General features: G+C 42.8%; 1 pseudogene across 1 annotated transcript in view; it reads left to right on the top strand.

Moving 5' to 3' along the window:
• Positions 1–2514: 2514 nt before the first annotated feature.
• Positions 2515–24936, top strand: part of LOC143274626 (glucose dehydrogenase [FAD, quinone]-like) — a 46365-nt pseudogene continuing 23943 nt past the window's right edge. The window contains exons 1-10 of the transcript XR_013053293.1: positions 2515–2652; positions 2922–3133; positions 4106–4295; positions 5482–5550; positions 5611–5694; positions 7060–7181; positions 15365–15532; positions 16243–16393; positions 17853–17998; positions 20733–20912. The product of XR_013053293.1 is annotated as a glucose dehydrogenase [FAD, quinone]-like (transcript). The remainder of the gene's footprint in view (positions 2653–2921; positions 3134–4105; positions 4296–5481; positions 5551–5610; positions 5695–7059; positions 7182–15364; positions 15533–16242; positions 16394–17852; positions 17999–20732; positions 20913–24936) is intronic.

Here is a 24936-nt window from a genome sequence, read left to right as displayed (position 1 = left end):
AAGTTTGGTTTGTATGGCAAAGCCCACACCTGAGGTTCTTGGGGTGCCATCTGGCTTCCCAACGCAGTAGAAGGTGAGGCCCCCTCCAACTTCCTCCAGGTGGGTTTCACCCGCAAACCTGGTTTCGCTCAGGGCTGCTATGTCCACCTGGTAGTGATCAAGCATTCTAGCAATGAGCGCAGTGCGTCTTTCTGGTCTGTCGCCTCTGTCTAAGAGGGTGCGAACGTTACAGGCACCCAGTCAGGGCATGACTCCTGGTTCTTTTGTTCTGTTGTTTTTGACCACTATTGTTGGACGTCCAAGTAGGCGCGGTTTCCTACTAGGTACTAGGTGAGGCAGGCTTTGTTTGGGGATCCTTTTATCTCCCCTTCCCCATGTCGGGAGAGCAGTGCTGTCCCTAAAAAGGGCTGCTCTGACACTGTGGGAGGATACGGGCGCCGCCGCATCTGCCCCACTCTACGGCGGACGACCATAACCCCACAGCCGCGTGCATGCAGATTCGTGACTAGGAACTGCCAGCAGCATCCTCTGCCTGTCCCCGTTACCACTTCTCCGTCGCCGCAGGGCTTGGGAAAGCTGGGTGTTGAAGGGCTAACTCGTCGTTCCGACATTAGCCTGGTTGCCTGACCAGCACATGTGACTTTTATTTTTAGTGAGGAGGAGTTGTGCAGTCCCTTCCCCACTCTCTCGCCTACCGACGCTCACAGTCCCATAGGTGCAGATACTGCCACGTGTAGGACGGCCTCGGCAGGTGCAGGTTTTTTCTTCAGAGCTCCGTCTCCTAGGGGGACTTCCAGCCATGGATAAGAGCTCCCGCTGCACTTTGGTCATCCTCTTCCGCCTTCACAGCCATAAGGAAAGGTTTCCTCCTCCGCCTGGTCCGTCGTTGGGAGACTTAGCATGCGGCAGGTAGTAGTGGGTTACATGGTACCAGTAGCAAGGGCTATGCCCCTGATCTGACACCAACTACTGCTACAACTACTACTACTACCACCACCACTATGTATTGTTATATAATTATCATATTCACACTATGACACCATATAGGTAAATATATTTAGGCCACAGCTGCATTTTGTGGAGAGAAAATTCCCAAACCTTGCAGAAGACCCAAAAATGTCATATATGGATATGCTCAGGTCATGACCCCATGAGCCATTCAGAAGACCCAGAAATATATGCAATTATATTCAAGTCAAGACCCCGTGTGTCAAGCAGAAGACCCAAGAATATACACAAATTTATTCAGGTCATGACCCCGTGTGTCACGCAGAAGATCCAGAAATATATGCAAATATATTAAGGTCATGACCCCATATGTCGTGCAGAAGATCCAGATATATTATATGCAAATATATTCAGGTCATGACCCTGTGTGGCGTGCAGAAGAATCCAGAAATATATGTAGATATATTCAGCTCATGACCCCGTGTGTCCAGCAGAAGACCCAGAAATATATGCAAATATATTCAAGTCATGACCCCGTGTGTCAAGCAGAAGACCCAAGAATATACACAAATACATTCAGGTCATGACCCCATGTGTCATGCAGAAGATCCAGAAATATATGCAAATATATTCAGGTCATGACCCCATATGTCGTGCAGAAGATCCAGATATATTATATGCAAATATATTCAGGTCATGACCCTGTGTGTCATGCAGAAGAATCCAGAAATATATGTAGAGTGAATATATTCAGCTCATGACCCTATGTGTCCAGCAGAAGACCCAGAAATATATGCAAATATATTCAAGTCATGACCCCGTGTGTCAAGCAGAAGACCCAAGAATATACACAAATATATTCAGGTCATGACCCCGTGTGTCACGCAGAAGATCCAGAAATATATGCAAATATATTCAGGTCATGACCCCGTATGTCGTGCAGAAGATCCAGAAATATTATATGTAAATATATTCAGGTCATGACCCTGTGTGTCGTGCAGAAGAATCCAGAAATATATGTAGATATATTCAGGTCATGACCTCATGTGTCGTGCAGAAGACCCATGAATAATATATGTAAATATATTCAGGTCATGACCCCCTGTGTCGTGCAGAAGACCCATAAATATATGTAAATATATTCAGGTCGTGACCCCGTGTGTCATGCATAAGACCTAGAAATATATGCTAATATATTCAGGTCATGATCCCCTGTGTCGTGCAGAAGACCCAGAAATATATGTAAATATATTCAAGTCGTGACCCCGTGTGTCGTGCAGAAGACCCAGAAATATATGTAAATATATTCAGGTCATGACTCCCTGTGTCGTGCAGAAGACCCAGAAATGTATGTAAATATATTCAGGTCATGACCCCGTGTGTCGTGCAGAAGACCCAGAAATATATGTAAATATATTCAGGTCGTGACCTCGTGTGTCGTGCAGAAGACCCAGAAATGTATGTAAATATATTCAGGTCATGACCTCGTGTGTCGTGCAGAAGACCCAGAAATATATGTAAATATATTCAGGTCGTGACCTCGTGTGTCGTGCAGAAGACCAGACATGCCAGGGTCAGCAGTGGTGACGGGCAGCGTGGCTGTGGTTGGGGTGGTGGTGGTGGGACTGGTGTTGAACACAGTGCTCTCCCCTGCTCTGCTTCCTCTGACAGAGGACATGGATTCAGAGTATGATTACATCATAGGTCAGTTCCTGTGTGTGTGTGTGTGTGTGTGTGTGCACGCGCGATAGTCATCTGTATTGTGTTTGTTGAATTTTGTTCAAGGTTTTTCCCAGATAACGAAAACAAAATCAAATGACGAATGAACCACTTGTCACGCTTGCTAACATGCTAAGTGAAGTGATATATGAACTTGTCAATAAAATTATGTTTCTGTTTCTTTGTTTCCTTCTGTCTCTAACACCTACCGGCACCCCTGCCTCCCTTCCCTTCTCTTTGCTTCTGTCCTCCAGTGGGGGCGGGGTCAGCGGGCTGTGTGCTGGCCAATCGGCTGTCAGAAGATCCACACACGCACGTGCTGCTGTTGGAGGCGGGTGGGGATGACAGAGGAGACTCCTCCATTTCAGTCCCCATGGGCGGATTTGCTAACTACTTCAGTGAGCAGCACAACTGGCGTTTCTACACCCAGCCTCAGGAAAACGCTCTTTTTGCCTATCCTGAGCAGGTCAGTTCTATGAAAATAGGTGGGAGCAACGAAAGAGGGAGAAATATCGAACATCATTTAAGTATTGTTGCTCTCAGGGAGAGAAAGACGCACAAAATGAAGTCATTACTTCACACAGGTAAATCAAAGGTATAAAGAAATAAACCCTTATAAAGGTAGTTGCAAATCCGTTCACCTGGTCTATGTCAGACAAGTGCAAATCCGTTCACCTGCCCTATGTCAGACAAGTACAAATCCGTTCACCTGGTCTATGTCAGACAAGTACAAATCCGTTCACCTGGTCTATGTCAGACAAGTACAAATCCGTTCCCCTGGTCTATGTCAGACAAGTACAAATCCGTTCACCTGGTCTATGTCAGACAAGTACAAATCCGTTCACCTGCCCTATGTCAGACAAGTACAAATCCGTTCACCTGCCCTATGTCAGACAAGTACAAATCCGTTCACCTGCCCTATGTCAGACAAGTACAAATCCGTTCACCTGCCCTATGTCAGACAAGTACAAATCCGTTCGCCTACCCAACGTCAGACAAGTACACACAGCATCAACGACAGAAGTAATGTGTGAACCATTTTTCAAAGAGGTACTGTGAATCACCACAATCTTTCAAGAGCAATATTCATGACCCCTTTTATACACCCACCCACCTTTAATCATTGCAACATAGTCATAAATATTTTCTTTTTATTGCATGGATAAAAACTTCTCATGATGGTTGTTTCAATGGTTTGAAAGTAAATGTTATCTTTTCAAAAGACACTCATCGTGAGCACCAGTGTTGCTTCTTCATACTAAAGGAAGAAGAAAAAGAAGAAGAAAAAGATGCAGCAATTGTAGATGGGTGTTACCCACTTTGCAAGGTCGGCATTTAACTGCGAATTTCCAGCCGTTCATTTAATTGGTGGTGGTTGTTTTTAACTGACTTTGTTCTCTAAATGATGGTGTAATTCTCGTCAATGTGTGTTGACCAGAAATCTTACTGGCCCCGAGGCAAAGTGTTGGGAGGTTCCTCCAGCATCAACGGCATGCTTCTTGTGCGCGGCAGTCGCCATGACTACGATAACTGGGTCAAGGGCGGCGCTAAAGGTTGGAGCTATAAGGAAGTGCTGCCCTACTTTCTGAAATCAGAGGACATGCAGGATCCCGAACTCCAAAAGTCAGGTTTGTGTTTCAGTGTTTCAAGGGGTTATGAAGGATGAGTTTGGAGAGGGGAGAGAGGGTGAGACACCTTTAGCTAATACTTCCATAATCTAATTATAGTTTTGAAACAGTGAGGTATAATTGTTTGCGTTTGTAGTCACAAGTTTTCGTTCTGAACGTCATGCAAGACTTGGAAGATTGCTGTAGTCGTTTTGGTTGGTTGATGACTTTCTTTTCTGTTTTTTGGGGAAAACCATGATACCAGAACCGTGTCACGTGTGTGTGTATCTTTCTATTGGTTGGTCTGTCTGTCTGTCTGTTCATCCTTGTGTCTCTCAGTGTGATCATGGACAGAATATCTTGCAAATTTCCGCTTTGAACAATGGATGCATGGTTTGAATATCCTTTGAAAATGGTTGAATAGTTTGACGTTAACACCAGTTCAGGATAACAAGATAAAGGAAATTATTTCAGCAGGTTTTTTTCCACAAATATCATCAGACTCTGAGATAAATACCCACACTGATTGAAACTAATATTTTTTTCCAAACTTAAAGCCGTTGAAAACGTGATTATAGGTCAATGTGACAGGATACAAGCAAGCCCCTTTAGACAGTTGGTTGCCACTTCATTAACCAATCTCTCTATTTTTAATCATGTATACTGTGTTTGATGTTCTTGTCTTGACCTGTCAGTGTAGGTAATGCATTATTTTGAAAAGGAAAAAAACAGGAAAACATTTTGAAAGATGTGACTGTTTTTATGCTTCATCAATCTATAAGAAACAACAACAAAAAACAACGAATATGTTGCAAATATATTACTGAGTTAAATAATCCAACCTTTAAAAAAACTAAGCAAACAAGAAGTCATACAAAACGTTAGTGAATTAGTATTTATTTCAGGGTTCATCCAAACATCTCATAAAAATATATCAATATTGATTAAGACTTAAAAGAAATATAAGCTATCCCTGATCTCCATCAAAAGACTCTTGTATGTACTTTATCATCCTCATCATCGTCATCGTCGCCGTCGTCAAAGGCAATGACGAGCGAAATTCTTCTGGGAGAAGCTTTAATACATCCTATCCTTCATCACTAAAGAGAGTCCTCTAATGATATGCAAATGTTATCTTTACTTACTTCATTGTTTATTTATTTCTATAACTTGTTTGCGCGCGCGCGTGTGTGTGTGTGTGAACCAGAGTACCACAGCACTGGAGGACCCCTTAAAGTGGAGGTACCAAACACATGTCCACTGACTGACGTCATTCGTCAGGCAGGACAGTAACTGGGCTACCCTCTTGTGGATTCCAATGGAGCTACCATGATAGGTAATAACCCTCTTGTGGATTCCAATGGAGCTACCATGATAGGTAATAACCGTCTTTTGGATTCCAATGGAGCTACCATGATAGGTAACAACCGTCTTGTGGATTCTAGTGGAGCCACCATGATAGGCAATAACCCTCTTCTGGATTCCAATGGATCCACCACGATCAGTACAGCGCAGTACTCTTTGGTTTCACTTACAGAATTGTCCAGTCCCTCTGCTCCATTTGGCGTTCAGAGGATACAATTGTCACGCCCCTTTTGGTCCTACAAAGGCAACACATTGTATGTGGTACGGGAACTAATAGGAAAAGAAAACAACTTGTTATTTACTCTTGACGTACGAAAAAAAGACTATTGACACTGTTACCCATCCTGCAATGTAATTAGATATCAATGTGGCAATGAACCTGAGAAAATTCTATACGTGACACATGTCCCAGGTTCCTGCAATGAATATTACAGGGGAATATGGATATGTGGAATAATGTTCAAGTTCACAAGCGCGCGCGCGCGCGCGCGCGCGCGCGTGTGTGTGTGTGTGTGTGTTTACGAACCATAGTCAGTGATTTTTGTTTCTCTCAAGGCCTGACTAAGCGCGTTGGGTTACGCTGCTGGTCGGTCATCTGCTTGACAGATGTGGTGTAGCGTATATGGATTTGTCCGAACGCAGTGACGCCTCCTTGAGCTACTGAAACTGAAACTGAGTCAGTGATATTTAGGACTGATACGTGCAGACAAAAAGATAGTGGATCATTTTGACATTGACTTTTCTTGAAGAACATGTCAGGAACACGAACTGAACATGTGTGCTCGTTGACAAAAAATAACAAATCTTACCAAGACGAAATGACAAAATAAAACAAGCAGCACTACGAATTTTGACACCTCAGAGCTTCCCAAACAACTGTCACAAAAAGGCCCGTGTTACCGTATGAAGAGACTGCGTGCCATCTCGGATAGGGACAGACGTCACTTGGATTCAGTGGTTACCATGTAGTCTGGCGCACGAAGCAATCAACGAACACGCCGTGGACATTATCTTGTGTATTGATGGTATGTATATTGACGCCTTCACGTCGTTCCAACTCTTGTCCACCAGAACGCATATCTTACTTGATGGTCAGCTGCTAGTTCGATCTGGGCTGTCCTCCCCCTCCTCCTCCTCTCCTCCTCCTCCTTCTCCTCTCCTCCTCCTCCTCCTCCTCCCCTTTCAAAAATCGTAATAATTTTGTGGGTTGTGCTGATATTACCTAAGTAATCTAAACATCTTTGACATATCTCAGCTTGGACTTTGCCATGCACAGTTGGATAAGTGGCATGGGCAGAAGGACTTAGTAGAAGAAACAACAATGAAATAATGATGATGATGATGACGATTGTGATGACGAGGATGACGGGAATGATGAGAAGCGAGATCCCACAGTGTGTTATATGTTGTTGCACTGCAGGGTTTTTCAAGTCCCAAACCTCTCAAGGGTCAGGGGTCCGCTATAGCTCATCGAAAGCCTTTCTCCGTCCTGTGCTGCACAGACCCAACCTGCATGTTGTCGTCAATGCGCATGTCACTAAGGTGAGAGAGAGAGGGGGGGGGAGAGAGAAAGAATGAATGAATGAATGAATGGTTTATTCATTTATAGGCCATTGCCCCTTATGAAAGGGTGTCACAATTTCTTCATAAACATTGCATCGTGCATTGAAAAATGACATTCGTTCAGATAATATAAATATAACATACCTTAATTTTAAGTAATATTTATGTCCTCACCTTAGTAATACATAATGCACATCATGAAACATATTGTATTCAAATGACATTTATACACTTAAATGATATATGATATACGCTAAATGATAACTCTTACATGCGTAGCTAATGACACTCAGTTACGTTATACACATCGTCCGTATGTAGTCGTTACTGGATACACTAAGACATAAGAACAGATCGGAGCTTAAACGATTTATACAGATAAATTGATAGGTTTCTAATAGTTTGTTCATGCGCTGATGCCATAAGTAACGACAGTCTAAACTGACTTGGGAACTTAAAATATTTCAATGGTATGTACTGTACTCTTAAATTATACAAGACAGGGCAGGACAGAACAAAATGCACCTCATTTTCTTTCTCCATCTGGCAAAGTGGACATAATAAGTCAGCCTCGTTCTGCATTCTATAACGATAACTATGTTCAGCAATATCGGAAATGCCCAGTCTGAATCTTGTCATTGTATACCTTAAATATCTATCTAGATTCATTAGTAAATATGTTTTGATATCAGGTATAGTGCAAAAAGTTCTGTAAACATTAAATCTTTCACTATTTTTTACATGAAAGTCCCATTCTTGCCATCTACACAGAATTAACCTTTCCTTGAAAACCCGAAGAAACTCATCAATCCCTTCCACACCTTGGTTAAGCCATACATAACCAAAACCAAACATGAACAACTTAGAACGTATGTTAGTAGCCCAGTTTGTTTTACCACGTGCATCAAGATCGAATAACATTTTGTAGGCTTTGTGAGGTAATCTAGACTCATGCATTCTTACTAATTTTAGCCAGTATTTAATGCACTTCATAACTGAATTTATATAAATAGGATACCTGTTTGTTTCTCCATATACAAAATCATTAGGTGTTCGTGTTTCTACACCCAAATATCTTTTTAATGCAAATAAATGAACCTTTTCACAATTAAATGCTGCTCTGTCAAGTCCCCATATCTCAGCACCATACTGTACTACTGGTTGAATTTGTGAGTCAAATAATTTCAAATAAGTATTTAAAGAATTACATTTTAACTTTGATAACTTTTGCAATATGCATAATAAAGCATTTTTTGCTCTGCTACAAAGATTGTTACAGGCTGCCACAAAACTCAGTCTAGTGGAGAAGTAAATTCCTAAGTATTTATATGCATTAATAACTGGCATAACAATACCATTATATGTCCACCTTTCCCTAGCGGCTAAATACCCCCCTTTCCTAAATACAATGATATTACTTTTATCCATGTTTACTTTCAAGTGTAGAGCTGAAGCTGCATGATATAGACTATTAAGCTGTGTTTGTAAACCAATAATAGTTTCTGATAATAAAGCAACATCATCAGCTAATAATAATATAAACAGTTCAAAATAATTAGGCATAAACATAGCACCATGCCTACCCTCTCTGATCACTTCTAATGCTAATTCATTAATGAATAATGAAAACAGAACAGGACTGCAGACATCGCCTTGTTTGACACCGCGGGTACAACTAATATAGTCTGTTAGCTTAGCACCACATCTAATTCTGGTTTTAACATTGGTATACATACTATAAATACAACGAAAAATCTTACCTCTGATACCGTTTTTCAAAAGAATAGGCCACAATAAATTTCTCTCAATGGAGTCAAATGCTTTTTCGAAGTCAATAAAGGCAACATATAATTTGCGATTAAAAGAGAATTGTTTTTGTACTAGTGCCATCAACGTAAACATATGATCAACAGTCGAATAACCCCTTTTAAATCCTGCTTGATATTCACCCGTCAGATTATACTCATTTATGAATTCTTGAAGTCTGTTATTTATAATCGTACTATACATTTTGCTACTTATATCACACAATGAGATACCTCGGTAATTACTTGGGTTATTTAAATCACCCTTTTTAAACAAAGGGATTACAACAGAATCTGTCCAGTTTTCTGGAAAAATACCCTTATCAAATAATGCATTGAAAAGCTTTACAAAAAAATCAGCCACTACATCCCCAACATATTTCAACATTTCCCCGATAATTTCATCTGGTCCTGCAGCTTTACCATTTTTTAAATTTCTGATAACAAGTAAAACTTCTTCTTTGGATATTGGTCGGTTCATGGAACTAATGTCCACAACACTATTATCATTATAGTTTTGATCATTTTCATCTTCAATTATAAAGCTTTCATTTGCAGAAGTCTGTAATTCAAGTAAACATTTGAAATGTCTAAACCAGTCATCAACCGTTAAATCGCTTCGAACTTGTTTTCTTTTAAATGAAATTTTATGTACAGTTTCCCAAAATTCTCTTTGATTATTTACTGCACATATAAGTTTATCAAGTAACAAATCATTATATTCCTTTTCTTTTCTTTTAATCAGATTTTTATACTCTCTTCTTGCCACGCAGTAGGCATCACCATCAGTTTTGTCTTTGGTACGATTAAAAGTCCTCAGTAATCTTCTAGCTTTCAACTTGCTTACTCTGCATTCCCTATCATACCAGTCATTATGTTTATCATGCATTGTTAGATTAATTTTCTTTTTCATACATTCTGCATGCACCTTAAGGCAATCATTAAACATGTTCAATGCAGCATTACAATCATAATCTATCAAATATGTTGCACGATCTAGTACTAGTAGTGTTTCATCAGAACTCATTGCCTGAGTGTAAGTACCATGTAAATTACTATTCCACATAAACTTTTCAGTAAACTGGTTTCCATCCAATGTGTGCATACATGTAGCATTTACTCTGTCTCCAAATCTTAAATATAGTTCAATGGGTTGGTGATCTGATTCTATTCTTTCTGTTACTATCAATTTGCAAGTGGAAAAAAACAATGAGAAACAAATCCATAGACATCAGAGAATAATCATTGACACTATTACCTGTTTCTGATATGTAAGTATACTGACCTTCAGTATCTCCATTGCATATACCATTCATAATGCATAAATTAAGTGCAGTACACATATTTAACAAACATTTCCCATAACTGTTAACTACATTGTCTGATGATTTTCTGCTGCTGTCAACAAACATGGAATTACTTCTAAACTGTTTACTGTGTATATCATTCCCATCAAAAATATCCTGAGAAAGGTTGGAAATTCTGCTATTCAAGTCGCCAGACAAAATTACATACGCATCATGATATTCAAGCATACAATCAAAAACACACTCTTCAAGTGCACATATACCATTATCAATGTCAAAATAAGTATAGTAAGGAGAACCCTCAGGCGGCACATATGAACACACATATATTACATCTTCAAGCAAACCAAACAATTTGCCATCAATCAGAAACACAAGAACATTTGGGGAATTCGTCTTAATTTCCTGTACATAAGATATAAACTTGTTTCTTATAAGACATATTATACCACCTGAGCGTCTACCCTGTTTGGTAAATCGAACCGCTGGTTTACAAAAAAGAGAAAAACCTGCAAATGCAATATTTTGAAAATCTTCCACAAAAGTTTCTACCAGGCAAATGAAATCAAATGTTGACAAAAAAGACAGAAACTCTTTATCGTTAACTTTGGATAGAAGTCCATTTATATTCCAGTGCAGAAATGAAACACAAAGCCCATGCTCTCCTGCACAGCCACAGTCACTAACATGTAACTCTCTTTCATTCATACAAACTCTTCCTTTTTTAGTCAGCTGAGCACTTCCACCCCCTCGTTCATCCATTATGCCGCAATGTTCACTGCACCTCCTCTCATTGTTTTCGCTTCCCTTTTGAGATGACCCCTCAGTACAATTTTTCTCTCTATTAACATTACCCTTTTGAGATGACCCCTCAGTACAATTTTTCTCTCTATTAACATTACCCTTTTGAGATGACCCCTCAGTACAATTTTGCTCTCTGTTAACATTACCCTTTTGAGATGACCCCTCATTACAATTTTTCTCTCTGTTAACATTACCCTTTTCAGATGACTCCTCAGCAACACTTACATCAATCTCATCTGTCAGTTGGTCAAGAATTTGCACTTGTGACACATATTTGAATCCTATCTCTGCATGAATATTACTTCTAACTACATTGGAAGCAACATTACAAACAACATCAGACTCCCCAGTAATAACATTTACATTTTCAGAATTAAGTACACTGACAGAATGAAGCACATGTTCCTCAACGTTAATATTTGCCCCCAACCCCTGGGCCACCGCAGATCCAATGTTTACAATGTCAACCGGTTCTGTACTCACTGTGCTCTCGTCACTGACCCCGCTCCAGTTCACTGATTCAGCACAGCTATCTCGTGCACATTTTACAGTTGTCACCGGTGTCGAGACAGGCAGGCCACCCCCCTAGTCCGTTCCCCTAAGAGAGTCCCCCTCCCCAAGGTAGAACTTTTTCCCATCGATCAGGAGGTGATCGAAAATCATGGTCGCTCGTTTGCCCTCACTCCTGGCCTTCTTCAGGTGTGGCGACAGCTTCTTCCTCACCTCCCTGACTCGTAGAGAAAAGTCCTCCCCAATGAAGATATTGCTGCCCTTCAGTTTGGATTTGGCTTTGAGGATCGCCTCCTTGTCCCTGAAAAAGGTACAGCGCGCGATGACGGGTGAGTTGGGCCGGGGGTTCAAGCGGTGGACTCGGTCGAATTGAATATCACCAGACAGCTCCAGTGTGTCCACCACAAGGTCGTTGACTCTACCTTCGCATTCAGCCTGTGTCTCTTTGTCACTTCTTGAAAGACCGTAGAATATGACGTTATTTCTCTTCGAGCGTCCCTCAAGGTCGTCTGCCTTCCTTTCCATTTCTTGCATTCTTTTCTTCATGTCTTCGTTTTCACGACGTAGGTCGGTGACTTCCTCCTTCAGGGACTGGACCTCTTCCTGCAGAGCGGTGTGGCCATCCCGGATGTCCTTGATGTCTTCTTGCATAACATCAAACTTTTCATGCAAAGACTGAAGCATGAACATCAGCTCGGTCCGAGTTGGCTCTGCGGCAGGAGGCTGAGAAGTCACAGGTGAAGAAGTTGTGGTCTTCTCTGTGCTGGCACTGCGACCTCCACTAGACAGACAGGTCTGACGCAAGTTGTCCTTTCGTGGTCCCGGGTTCTGTTCCACGTCTCCGCACTGTAGCAAAAAACTGCCCCAAAACAGGTACGTGAGGAGACAACCTACCACGACACCGTCTGTCATCGTCTTCATGTTCAATGTCCGCTGGCGCAAGGCGATATATTCCTTGACTCTCTTGTTCATGAAGAACAAGAAAACAGCGTGGAAACAACCACACCGTGTCCGGAAATCTAGCTGGGCAGATGGCATAGTACTTGACGTAAGTATCTACCAATTCTTGTCTTTGGATACTTCCGCTGACCTTCAAAGCGAGCAGGTCACAGGTCACGACGTCCTGCTAATTTCGTAAATTGTGGTGCACAGAAGCAGTCTTGTGAAGCTATCCTTTGCCAGCATCGACATAAGGTACCATGCCTTCGGCACAGCTTACCTTTCGGGCGAAATGACAAAATAAAACAAGCAGCACTACGAATTTTGACACCTCAGAGCTTCCCAAACAACTGTCACAAAAAGGCCCGTGTTACCGTATGAAGAGACTGCGTGCCATCTCGGATAGGGACAGACGTCACTTGGATTCAGTGGTTACCATGTAGTCTGGCGCACGAAGCAATCAACGAACACGCCGTGGACATTATCTTGTGTATTGATGGTATGTATATTGACGCCTTCACGTCGTTCCAACTCTTGTCCACCAGAACGCATATCTTACTTGATGGTCAGCTGCTAGTTCGATCTGGGCTGTCCTCCCCCTCCTCCTCCTCTCCTCCTCCTCCTTCTCCTCTCCTCCTCCTCCTCCTCCTCCCCTTTCAAAAATCGTAATAATTTTGTGGGTTGTGCTGATATTACCTAAGTAATCTAAACATCTTTGACATATCTCAGCTTGGACTTTGCCATGCACAGTTGGATAAGTGGCATGGGCAGAAGGACTTAGTAGAAGAAACAACAATGAAATAATGATGATGATGATGACGATTGTGATGACGAGGATGACGGAAATGATGAGAAGCGAGATCCCACAGTGTGTTATATGTTGTTGCACTGCAGGGGAGAGAGAAAGAGAGAGAGAGAGAGAGAGAGAGAGAGAGAAGAAGGAAAAGGAGGGTGGAGTCATTACATTTGAAAGGCTACCTCTTTCCCGTCTCACAACGTCTGAGTACTTGTTTAGGGGCATCCTCTACCAGTACTGCCTAACAACAGAACACAACCACTGGGTACATCGCTGTGAATCCCTGGTGGCGACCATAGTCGACGCCCGCCTACAGTTTTTGGTGTGATTCAGGATACCACCCAGCACACAGATCTTGCTGTTTAATCAAGTGAATGGGAAGAAGGGATGGGAGAAAAAGGGGTACCTGTGGCAGTCACTCCAACACACACACTTGTTTCCGAGCTCTTTTCTGGTACTTTGCAATCGAAAAGGATCTCTCAGTACAAATCATGGTCTGAAACTAACATCTCGTGATGTGTTCTACATCTTTATCTTAAGGCCCCGCCTTTGAGCGTGCCTTTGATTTTCAGTCAAAGATGAAAATTCACAAAGACCACACAGTATACCACCCTGGGAATCCGTGTTCTTCCTCATCTTGGGAATGTAGACATTGACATTGGCTTGATTTCTCGTTTCCCGTCCTTCCGAAAAAAACGGACGTTTTGAAATCCTGCCATTCGCTTTGCCTTCAGTGTTCAAGAGAAAGACAAAACAGTTTTTTTGTCCACATAGCTTTCATCGCTTAACACTGCCATAGCGTTCCTTCCTTCACCAACATTCTGTACCATACCACAGGACGGTGTTGCTGCTTTCTGCCAATCCATTGCACGCTTATCAGTTATCGCCTTACAGTACCGCCCATATAACGCGGAAAACTTCCTCTGGTTCCGTAATTAAAATGGTCTGAAGACGTTTTGATGTTCTTCGATTTAGTGCCTTCTGTGTGGAACCATATCTACCTGAAACCGAAGTAATCCAGCGCTGGGTGTGCTCTGTACCGCTCTCAATATACGGTCAAAATACTGTTCTTACTCGGGCCCATGGTAACGATGACGTTTGAGACAATGGGGCTCAGCAAAGGACGAATCCCGAACCGTAATTATCGACACCTCTAAGGGCCAGACGTCCACACCAGTCGAGGCGAAAGTTTCCACCAGAGAACCAGATTTCAACCCGGTTTTTTTTTTATAATGTTTTCATTGAATAGCAATGTTTCACGCAACAGCAATGTTTCAGCCACCCCATCTCTCTGCCCACTTTCCTTGTCAGTCATTTGGCAATGCTTCAGATGGATAAGAACAGAAACAAATCTATATCAAGCAGTCTCTTTCCCCGCAAGTGCATATTTTTTGCAGATGTCCCTACTTTTGCAGGTGCAAGGTGGGTGGTCAGGGTGGGGGATAGGCAGAAAATTGTTTCTGTTGTCTTCGTTTGAGCATTTTATAATGTCTTTAATGTCTTCTGGTCAATATTTCACATGACTTTGATGAGCACATCGCTGAGATAATTATGTAATTTAACTGCACTAAATGATGAGTCACTTTCGATGAAACTTATCAGAAAGATTTGTCTCCCTTTAAGTGTCTGGCTAGAGGTTACTGTGATGGTTGGGTAAAGGCAACGGTACAGGCAGAAAATTGTATCAGAAAGATAACAAACATTGTCTTCTGGGGGGGGGGGGGGGGGGGTTCATCTTCCTTTCACGACCTTTCGTTCTTTCTTTCCTCTTTCTCTTCCTCCTCTTCCTTCTTCTTCTTGTTCATCATCTTCTTTGCCTGTATCCTTTCAGTCCTGTCAGTATGTTCGGTTTTTAATGATGATGACGGATTTTCTTTTCGATGCTCGTGTTCCTGGTCCTTCTCCACTCTCCCCGCCCCCCTCGTTTTCGCCTTCCTCCTCCTCCTCCTCCTCCCCCTCCTCCAACCTTTCATGACCCTGACAAGCAAAACACGTATGCAGGTGTTGTTAAAAGATGGACGAGTGCAGGGAGTGGAGGTGACCCGGAAGGACAAGGTGGAAGAGGTCATGGTCAGGAAGGAGGTCATCCTGTCTGCGGGAGCGATTGGATCTCCTCACCTCCTGATGTTGTCTGGCATCGGTCCTAGAGAGCACCTGCAGGATTTTGGGGTGAGTTAGAGAGAGATGTACGTGATCAGTTCTTTCTTTCCTTCCTTTTCAGTATCAAGTCTCTTTCTGTCTTCCTCTTCAATATATTCAAGGGTTGGCTTCTCTCGCATGAGATGATGAGTGTGGGAGACCAGTGCTACATCGCCTGCAAAGTCAAGATATTCTGGTGTTGAGAGGAAGATTTATCTAATACCTCTCAGTCGATCTTCGGTAGTTCTTTGCATGTTGAAGAGCAATGTTGACAAGATGCATCCATTCCTGACTCCTGTCTTCACACCTCGATACTGTGTACGTGTTCACTGTTTTCCACTTTGCGTGCGAAGCTGGTGTAAAAGCTCTAGATGAGAAGGACGATATATTGTGGTATCTCATATACACTTACGCCACAGGCGTTTCTTGTGGATGCTGTCAAAGCTTTCTCAAAATCTACGGAGTAGATGTAGAGCTGTCTCTGCCACTCTGCACACTGCTCAGTGTCACACGGGGTGAATATCTAGAGATGTTTGTCTGCTGCATCTGAGATTCATTGTAAGAAGATTTTTACAAGGATTTTGCTTGGAATATTTCCTTTTCAACATCTTCACCTGCATTCTGCCTTCCTTTTCATTATCTTCAGGTCTCTTTCCTCCATCTTCAATGTTTTCACGGCCATTTCTCTCTGATTTGTTTATTTCTTAATTATCTCCCTCTTTCCCATCCTATGTCTGCAGATTCCAGTACAAGCAGACCTTCCGGTAGGTGACAACCTACAAGATCATCTTATTGTGGATTACGCCATTCGTATCAACTCGTCTGTTGACATATCACCAGCGAAACTGTCCAGCTGGAGCGAGTATTTCAAATACCACTTGTTTGGAGAAGGTAGGGGTTATGCGATGGTGGTGATGATGCAGGGTGGGTAGGAGGAGGAGTGATAACGGCAATGGTGGTTTGCTGTTAACATGGCCGTTGTTGGAATTGCGGAGTCTGTCTGATCAGCTGTTGTTGCAGTTTATTGTATGTTTGACGTCTGTTCAGCATATCATTGTGTCTCTGTTGTCTTCTGTTGATCATTTTATATCTTTAATGTCTTCCGGTTGGTATTTCATATGCCTCTGATGTGTTTGTTCAGTATCAATAGCTTCTCTGATGCTTTCGATCGAATGTTTCACAATGTCTGTGATGTCGTCTAAGAGCTTTTCGTCGACCTCTGATGTCCGTTGAGCAGTTCACAGTGCTTTTGATGTCCGTTGTGCCTCTTGAGAGATTCGGATTCGGATGATTATTCATGTGAGCCATTGCCCCTCATGAAGGGGTGCAGTATACAACATTATTGAGCATTCAAGTGCACAAGTCGAAACAATTATCAAAGGAATTATCAAAGGAATTATGATATCATAATTGGCCGTGACTTAAATGGTGTGTAAGTTATTTAAAAAATTCCTTGCAATGCTTTCTTTATCAGATGTCATGAACAACCTTAGCCGGAACTGATTTAGAAACTTATAATACTTAAGTGGAATATACTGTTCTCTTAATTTACTAAAAGCAGGACAACATAAAATGAAGTGCTATCTCATCTTCAACCCCACTTCTGCACAGAGGGCAGTACCTTAGTGTGTCTTCTATAACGATAGTAATCTTGAGCAATTTATGATATGCCTAATCTAAATCTTGCCATTGTGAGTTTTAAATGTTTGTCTGAGATGATTTGTAAATAAGTTTTCACTTCATGTGCAGCACAAAATATTCAATACATTTCAAACCGGTCGTTATCTTCGATATGAGAGTTCCATTCTTGCCATCTGCACTCAATTCATCTTTCTTTAAATTCAGTAAGAAACTGTTTGATTTCCTGGACACCTTGATTGATCCATACATATCCAAAACCTTACTGGTATAATTTACATCGAATATTTGACGCACAATTTCTTTTACCTTTTTTTAAAATCAAAATTATATAACATTTTGTAGACTTTACATGGTAGTCCATGGTTATCCATTCTCGTTGACTTCAACCAATATCTGATGCAACGTATCGTAGAATTTATGTAAAGTGGATATCTATTGGTTTCTCCATTTACAAGATCACTGGGCGTTCGCATTTCAATCCCCAAAACCTTTTTAAAAACAAATGAGTGTACTTTTTCAAAATGGCATATTGTTGTATCAAGGACCCATGGTTATGTACCGTACTGGACAATGGGTTGAACCTGTAAATCAAATGACTTGAGGAACAAAGATAAACTGTCATTATTTAGAGAACGTAATTTACGCAAAATACATGAAACTGCACAGAGAGAGAGAGAGAGAGAGAGAGTCTGTACTTTCTGTCCACCAGGCGTGCTGCGCTCTCCGGTTGGAATGGAAACTCTGGCTTTTTTTGGAAGCACAGAGGCACTGAGGCAGGCCGACTATCCTGACGTGCAGCTCCATTTGTTTTCCTTCTCTCTCGACTGGAATCTCCTGGTCAAACTGACGCCAGAGGTAGGTCTCGGGAGAACGAGCTGCTATGTGTATGGTGTTCAACTGAGTTTGCAAGCCACTGAATGCTACTGAAAGCGAAACAACCTCACAGAGAGAGACAGAGAGAGAGAGAGAGAGAGAGAGAGAGAGAAACGCTTTGAAGCTTTTGACGCTTTCATACTTTAATGCCATTGGCCATGAGGTTCTTATGACATGGGTGAATGCGTCAACATACTTTCATTGCATAACAAAACATTAGAATAAACGAATGAACATGGCGAAAGCACACATTGAAACAAAACAAAGTTCTTTCCTTGAAAAATAATGGTAGACTCCAACTTTGGCTACAGAAGAAAATGTCAAACCAATCCAACCACACATACTGCATCTGTTTGGCCAAATATTCAAAGCTTCTGATATATCTTTTGCCATCAAGGTTATCTGAGGTTGACATGCAAAAGAAATCATTTCTTTTTGCAAATGAGAGAGAGAGAGGGGGGGGGGGGCGAGAGAGAGACTCAAGACTGACGTAAGCATCAGCTCACATTACATGAATCAACACAGTAATTATGAATCTGACTAATGATGGTGAAAAAATGCAAAACCTTTCGTGGGATATTAAAAAAAAAAAGAAAAGAAAAAAAAGAGAGAAATAAATGCTCCAAAATTTATAGAAAATATTCTGTCAACTCACTCGCACACACACACTTACGCACACGTGAACACATACAGTGAAGTACCAAAAGCACACGGACATGAACAAACTGGTTTTCAGTTAAACACAAATTGGAGCACGTGGCCATCGACACAGCAGGTATGGGAATAAACAGATAATAGAGACTTATTTACCTGTATTGTATTGTACTGTATTGTATTACTAATTTTTGTCACAACAGACTTCTCTGTGTGAAATTCGGGCAGCTCTCCCAAGGAAGATTGCCACCCTTTTTTCTTTTTTTTCTTTGTGTGTGTGTATGTGTGTGTGTGTGTGGTAACCTTTAACATTGTCATCTTCTCTGGAAATACTCAGTTGATACCAAATTTGGCACAACAGTAGCAGATGATCAGTTCTTTCCATACATTCTAATCATAATGATATTGCATCCCTGGGAATGGCACAAAATAGATTTAAATATTTTCACAAAAAAATTACTGTTACATTTTTCTTTCTTTCTTTTTTGTACATAAAACTGAGCATTTCTGTGTGACATACTGACACACTGAACAATAGCAGTTCATTAATATTTTTGTTACTGAAAATGGAACTTCCTTTGCTCAGTGTAGAAGTTACATTTACACACAAACCTCTCAATGTGCATGTTAATGGTACCTTATACTTATTGGCGAAAAACTAATTATTAGTAAGGGAGATAATTATCTTATACCAGATCTCACTTATCGAAAAACATTGCATTTTAAAACAGGACTCATGGCATAAAAGGGCTTTTGTGTTTTATATTCAGTGGGAAGGTCTCACACTATTTACATTTGTTCGCAGGCCTAAAAAAAAACTTACTCATGATTGTCCCCAACAAGGATACAAATACACAAAATCGATTTTTCAAGCACAATTTCAGTTACATCACGTCGGATTCTGCATGCACGAAGGAAGACAACTTTACCAACTGTGCGTCTATTTATAGTAGTCCAAGCGTGGAAGTCTGTGAAACATGCCTAACATTGAAAGATGTATTAAGTTGTTGTTTTTTTGTTTTGTTTTTAGTAACATAATCTTTAATGTACTGTTTTCCATATCGTTTGGAGGCCAAGTACAAATATGCTAAGCAACTACTAGCAGACAGCGATGTTTCGAGATACCGAAGGATGTTTTGGTTGCTCGCTTCCTGTCTAAAAATAGATGTTGCAGTATACTCCATTCAGCTGACACGAAAGGGGCGGCAGGTTGGTGTAATGGACATGCAAGTGGTCGTGCCATGGCTGATTGACATCAAACATAGAATGGAACATTTTTGGAAATGCAGAATGTCGCATATTTTGGGTTTGCATATTGGGGATTCCCGTTGTTTTCTCACACTTCTGAAAGAACTAGTATCGAACAACTCCGCTGTTAATTTACTCTCATCAGACAGTATAAATAGTTTGCTGGTATTGTGGGCTTTTGAGGCAAGGTGTAGCTTCGGCAGTTAGATTGAAGCAGCATCTTTCTTACTCAGGTCAGTAAAATCCTCGATGTTGAACTTTAAACATCTCATCCACTGACTGACCTTGTGGGTGAATAAGCGACCTCTTATTTACTGTCACCAGTGGGCCTATTAACATATATTGAACCAAATAGTATTTTCTGCCTTTTCGTCAAGATTGAGTGTTGGTAGAATTGAAAATTGCATGCTTGAAACGGAACAATTCCATCTGAAGCAGCCCACTTTCCCGGTATTTCACCTTTTTTTTTCCCCAAACACACATATAGATCTAGATCACAGTGTGTGTGTGTCTGTGTGTGTGTGTGTGTGTGTGTGTGTGTGTGTGCGCCAGATTATCCATTTCTTTTTTTATTCTTTTTTATTCTTCTTAATTCCCTTGTTGGATTAAATGCATATCACAAGTGAGTCTTGAAGGCCTTGCCTCTCTTATCTCGTTTGTTTTCCTGAATGGTCAATCGAATTTTCAAACTGATCAATGTAAACAGCGATGTCAATCACACACACACACACACACACACACACACACACACACACAGATGACGCAGAAATAGCCCTCCACATCCACTGACCACAACTGTGGCACCACGTTGCAGGAAGCAGCCAGACAGGCGGTCAGAAGCCAGCACCACGGGATGACCTGTGCCCCAACCTTGCTGCGTCCGGCCAGTGTGGGCACCATCAGACTGCAGTCCCCCCGACCCCCCCCCCCCCCCCCCCTTTGATTGACCCCCGATACCTGCACAGGGACCATGACCTGGACCCCCTGTTGTACGGTCAGTGGTGTGAGAGGATGACTGTTGAATGGTCAGTGGTGAGAGGATGACTGTTGTACGGTCAGTGGTGAGAGAGGATGACTGTTGTATGGTCAGCGGTGAGAGGATGACTGTTGTACGGTCAGTGGTGAGAGAGGATGACTGTTGAATGGTCAGTGGTGAGAGGATGACTGTTGTACGGTCAGTGGTGAGAGAGGATGACTGTTATATAGTCAGTGGTGAGAGAGGATGACCCCTGTTGTACGGTCTGTAGTCAGATGACCCCTGTTGTACGGTCTGTAGTCAGAGAGGATGACTGTTGTATGGTCAGTGGTGAGAAAGGATGACCGTTGTTGTACGGTCAGTGCTGAGACAGGATGACTGCTGTATGGTCAGTGGTGAGAGAGGATGACTGTTGAATGGTCAGTGGTGAGAGGATGACTGTTGTACGGTCAGTGGTGAGAGAGGATGACTGTTGAATGGTCAGTGGTGAGAGAGGATGACTGTTGAATGGTCAGTGGTGAGAGGATGACCGTTGTTGTACGGTCAGTGCTGAGAGAGGATGACTGCTGTATGGTCAGTGGTGAGAGATGATGACTGTTGTATGGTCAGTGGTGAGAGAGGATGACTGTTGAATGGTCAGTGGTGAGAGGATGACTGTTGTACGGTCAGTGGTGAGAGAGGATGACTGTTGTACGGTCAGTGGTGAGAGAGGATGACTGTTGAATGGTCAGTGGTGAAAGGATGACTGTTGTACGGTCAGTGGTGATAGAGGATGATCCCTGTTGCATGGTCAGTGGTGACAGAGGATGACTGTTGTACGTTCAGTGGTAAGAGAGGATAACTTTTATATAGTCAGTGGTTAGAGAGGATGACCCCTGTTGTACGGTTTGTAGTCAGAGAGGATGACTGTTGTATGGTCAGTGATGAGAGAGGATGACCGTTGTTGTACGGTCAGTGCTGAGAGAGGATGACTGCTGTATGGTCAGTGGTGAGAGAGGATGACTGATGTACGGTCAGTGGTGAGAGAGGATGACCCCTGTTGTAAGGTCAGTGGTGAGAGAGGATGACCCCTGTCGTAAGGTCAGTGGTGATAGAGGATGACTGTTGTACGGTCAGTGGTGAGAGAGCATGACTGTTGTACGGTCAGTAGTGATAGAGGATCACTGTTGAATGGTCAGTGGTGAGAGAGGATGACTGTTGAATGGTCAGTGGTGAGAGAGGATGACTGTTGAATGGTCAGTGGTGAGAGGATGACTGTTGTACGGTCAGTGGTGATAGAGGATGACTGTTGAATGGTCAGTGGTGAGAGGATGACTGTTGAATGGTCAGTGGTGAGAGAGGATGACTGTTGAATGTCAGTGGTGAGAGGATGACTGTTGTACGGTCAGTAGTTAGAGAGGATGACTGTTGAATGGTCAGTGGTGAGGGAGGATGACTGTTGAATGGTCAGTGGTGAGAGGATGACTGTTGCATGGTCAGTGGTGAGAGAGGATGACTGTTGAATGGTCAGTGGTGAGAGGATGACTCTTGTATGGTCAGTGGTGAGAGAGAAGGACCCCTGTTGTACGGTCAGTGGTGATAGAGGATGACCCCTGTTGTATGGTCAGTGGTGAGAGAGGATGACTGTTGTACGGTCAGTGGTGGGAGAGGATGACTATTGTACAGTCAGTGGTGAGAGAGGATGACTGTTGAACGGTCAGTGGTGAGAGAGGATTACCCCTGTTGTACGGTCAGTGGTGAGAGGATGACTGTTGTACGTTCAGTGGTGAGAGAGGATGACTGTTATATAGTCAGTGGTGAGAGAGGATGACCCCAGTTGTACGGTCTGTAGTCAGAGAGGATGACTGTTGAATGGTCAGTGGTGAGAGAGGATGACTGTTGAATGGTCAGTGGTGAGAGAGGATGACTGTTGAATGGTCAGTGGTGAGAGAGGATGACTGTTGAATGGTCAGTGGTGAGAGGATGACTGTTGTATGGTCAGTGGTGAGAGGATGACTGTTGTACGGTCAGTGGTGAGAGAGGATGACCCCTGTTGTACGTTCAGTGGTGATAGAGAATGACACCTGCTGTACGGTCAGTGGTGACAGAGGATGACTGTTGTACGGTCAGTGGTGGGATAGAATGACTGTTGAATGGTCAGTGGTGAGAGAGGATGACCGTTTTTGTACGGTCAGTACTGAGAGAGGATGACTGCTGTATGGTCAGTGGTGACAGAGGATGACTGTTGTACGGTCAGTGGTGAGAGAGGATGACTGTTGTATGGTCAGCGGTGAGAGGATGACTGTTGTACGGTCAGTGGTGAGAGAGGATGACTCTTGAATGGTCAGTGGTCAGAGGATGACTGTTGTACGGTCAGTGGTGAGAGAGGATGACTGTTATATAGTCAGTGGTGAGAGAGGATGACCCCTGTTGTACGGTCAGTGGTGATAGAGGATGACTTGTCCTGTCAGTGGTGATAGAGGATGACTGTTGTACGGTCAGTGGTGAGAGAGGATGACTGTTGAATGGTCAGTGGTAAGAGAGGATGACTGTTGAATGATCGGTGGTGACAGAGGATGACTGTTGAATGGTCAGTGGTGAGAGGATGACTGTTGTACGTTCAGTGTTGAGAGAGGATGACTGTTATATAGTCCGTGGTGAGAGAGGATGACCCCTGTTGTACGGTCTGTAGTCAGAGAGGATGACTGTTGAATGGTCAGTGGTGAGAGAGGATGACTGTTGAATGGACAGTGGTGAGAGACGATGACTGTTGAATGGTCAGTGGTGAGAGGATGACTGTTGTATGGTCAGTGGTGAGAGAGGATGACCCCTGTTGTACGGTCAGTGGTGATAGAGGATGACCCCTGTTGTATGGTCAGTGGTGAGAGAGGATGACTGTTGTACAGTCAGTGGTGAGAGAGGATGACTGTTGAACGGTCAGTGGTGAGAGAGGATGACCCCTGTTGTACGGTCAGTGGTGAGAGGATGACTGTTGTACGTTCAGTGGTGAGAGAGGATGACTGTTATATAGTCCGTGGTGAGAGAGGATGACCCCTGGTGTACGGTCTGTAGTCAGAGAGGATGACTGTTGTATGGTCAGTGGTGAGAGAGGATGACTGTTGTTGTACGGTCAGTGCTGAGAGAGGATGACTGCTGTATGGTCAGTGGTGAGAGAGGATGACTGTTGAATGGTCAGTGGTGAGAGAGGATGACTGTTGAATGGTCAGTGGTGAGAGGATGACTGTTGTACGGTCAGTGGTGAGAGAGGATGACTGTTGAATGGTCAGTGGTGAGAGGATGACTATTCTACAGTCAGTGGTGAGAGGATGACTGTTGTATGGTCAGTGGTGGGAGAGGATGACCCCTGTTGTATGGTCAGTGGTGACAGAGGATCACTGTTGTACGGTCAGTGGTGGGAGAGGATGACTGTTGAATGGTCAGTGGTCAGAGAGGATGACCCCTGTTGTACGATCTGTAGTCAGAGAGGACGACTGTTGTATGGTCAGTAGTGAGAGAGGATGACCGTTGTTGTACGGTCAGTGCTGAGAGAGGATGACTGCTGTATGGTCAGTGCTGAGAGAGGATGACTGTTGTATGGTCAGTGGTGAGAGAGGATGACTGTTGTATGGTCAATGGTGAGAGGATGACTGTTGTACGGACAGTGGTGAGAGAGGATGACTGTTGTATGGTCAGTGGTGAGAGGATGACTGTTGTACGGTCAGTGGTGAGAGAGGATGACTGTTGATTGGTCAGTGGTGAGAGGATGACTTTTGAATGGTCAGTGGTGAGAGGATGACTGTTCTACGGTCAGTGGTGAGAGAGGATGACTGTTGAGTGGTCAGTGGGGAGAGAGGATGACTGTTGAATGGTCAGTGGTGAGAGGATGACCGTTGTTGTACGGTCAGTGGTGAGAGAGGATGACTGTTGTATAGTCAGTGGTGAGAGAGGATGACCCCTGTTGTACGGTCTGTGGTGAGAGGATGACTGTTGTACGTTCAGTGGTGAGAGAGGATGACTGTTATATAGTCAGTGGTGAGAGAGGATGACCCCTGTTGTACAGTCA

This window comes from Babylonia areolata, chromosome 29 (assembly GCF_041734735.1).
Source record: "Babylonia areolata isolate BAREFJ2019XMU chromosome 29, ASM4173473v1, whole genome shotgun sequence".
NCBI lineage: Eukaryota > Metazoa > Mollusca > Gastropoda > Neogastropoda > Buccinidae > Babylonia > Babylonia areolata.
This window is presented reverse-complemented; position numbering and strand designations above follow the sequence as displayed.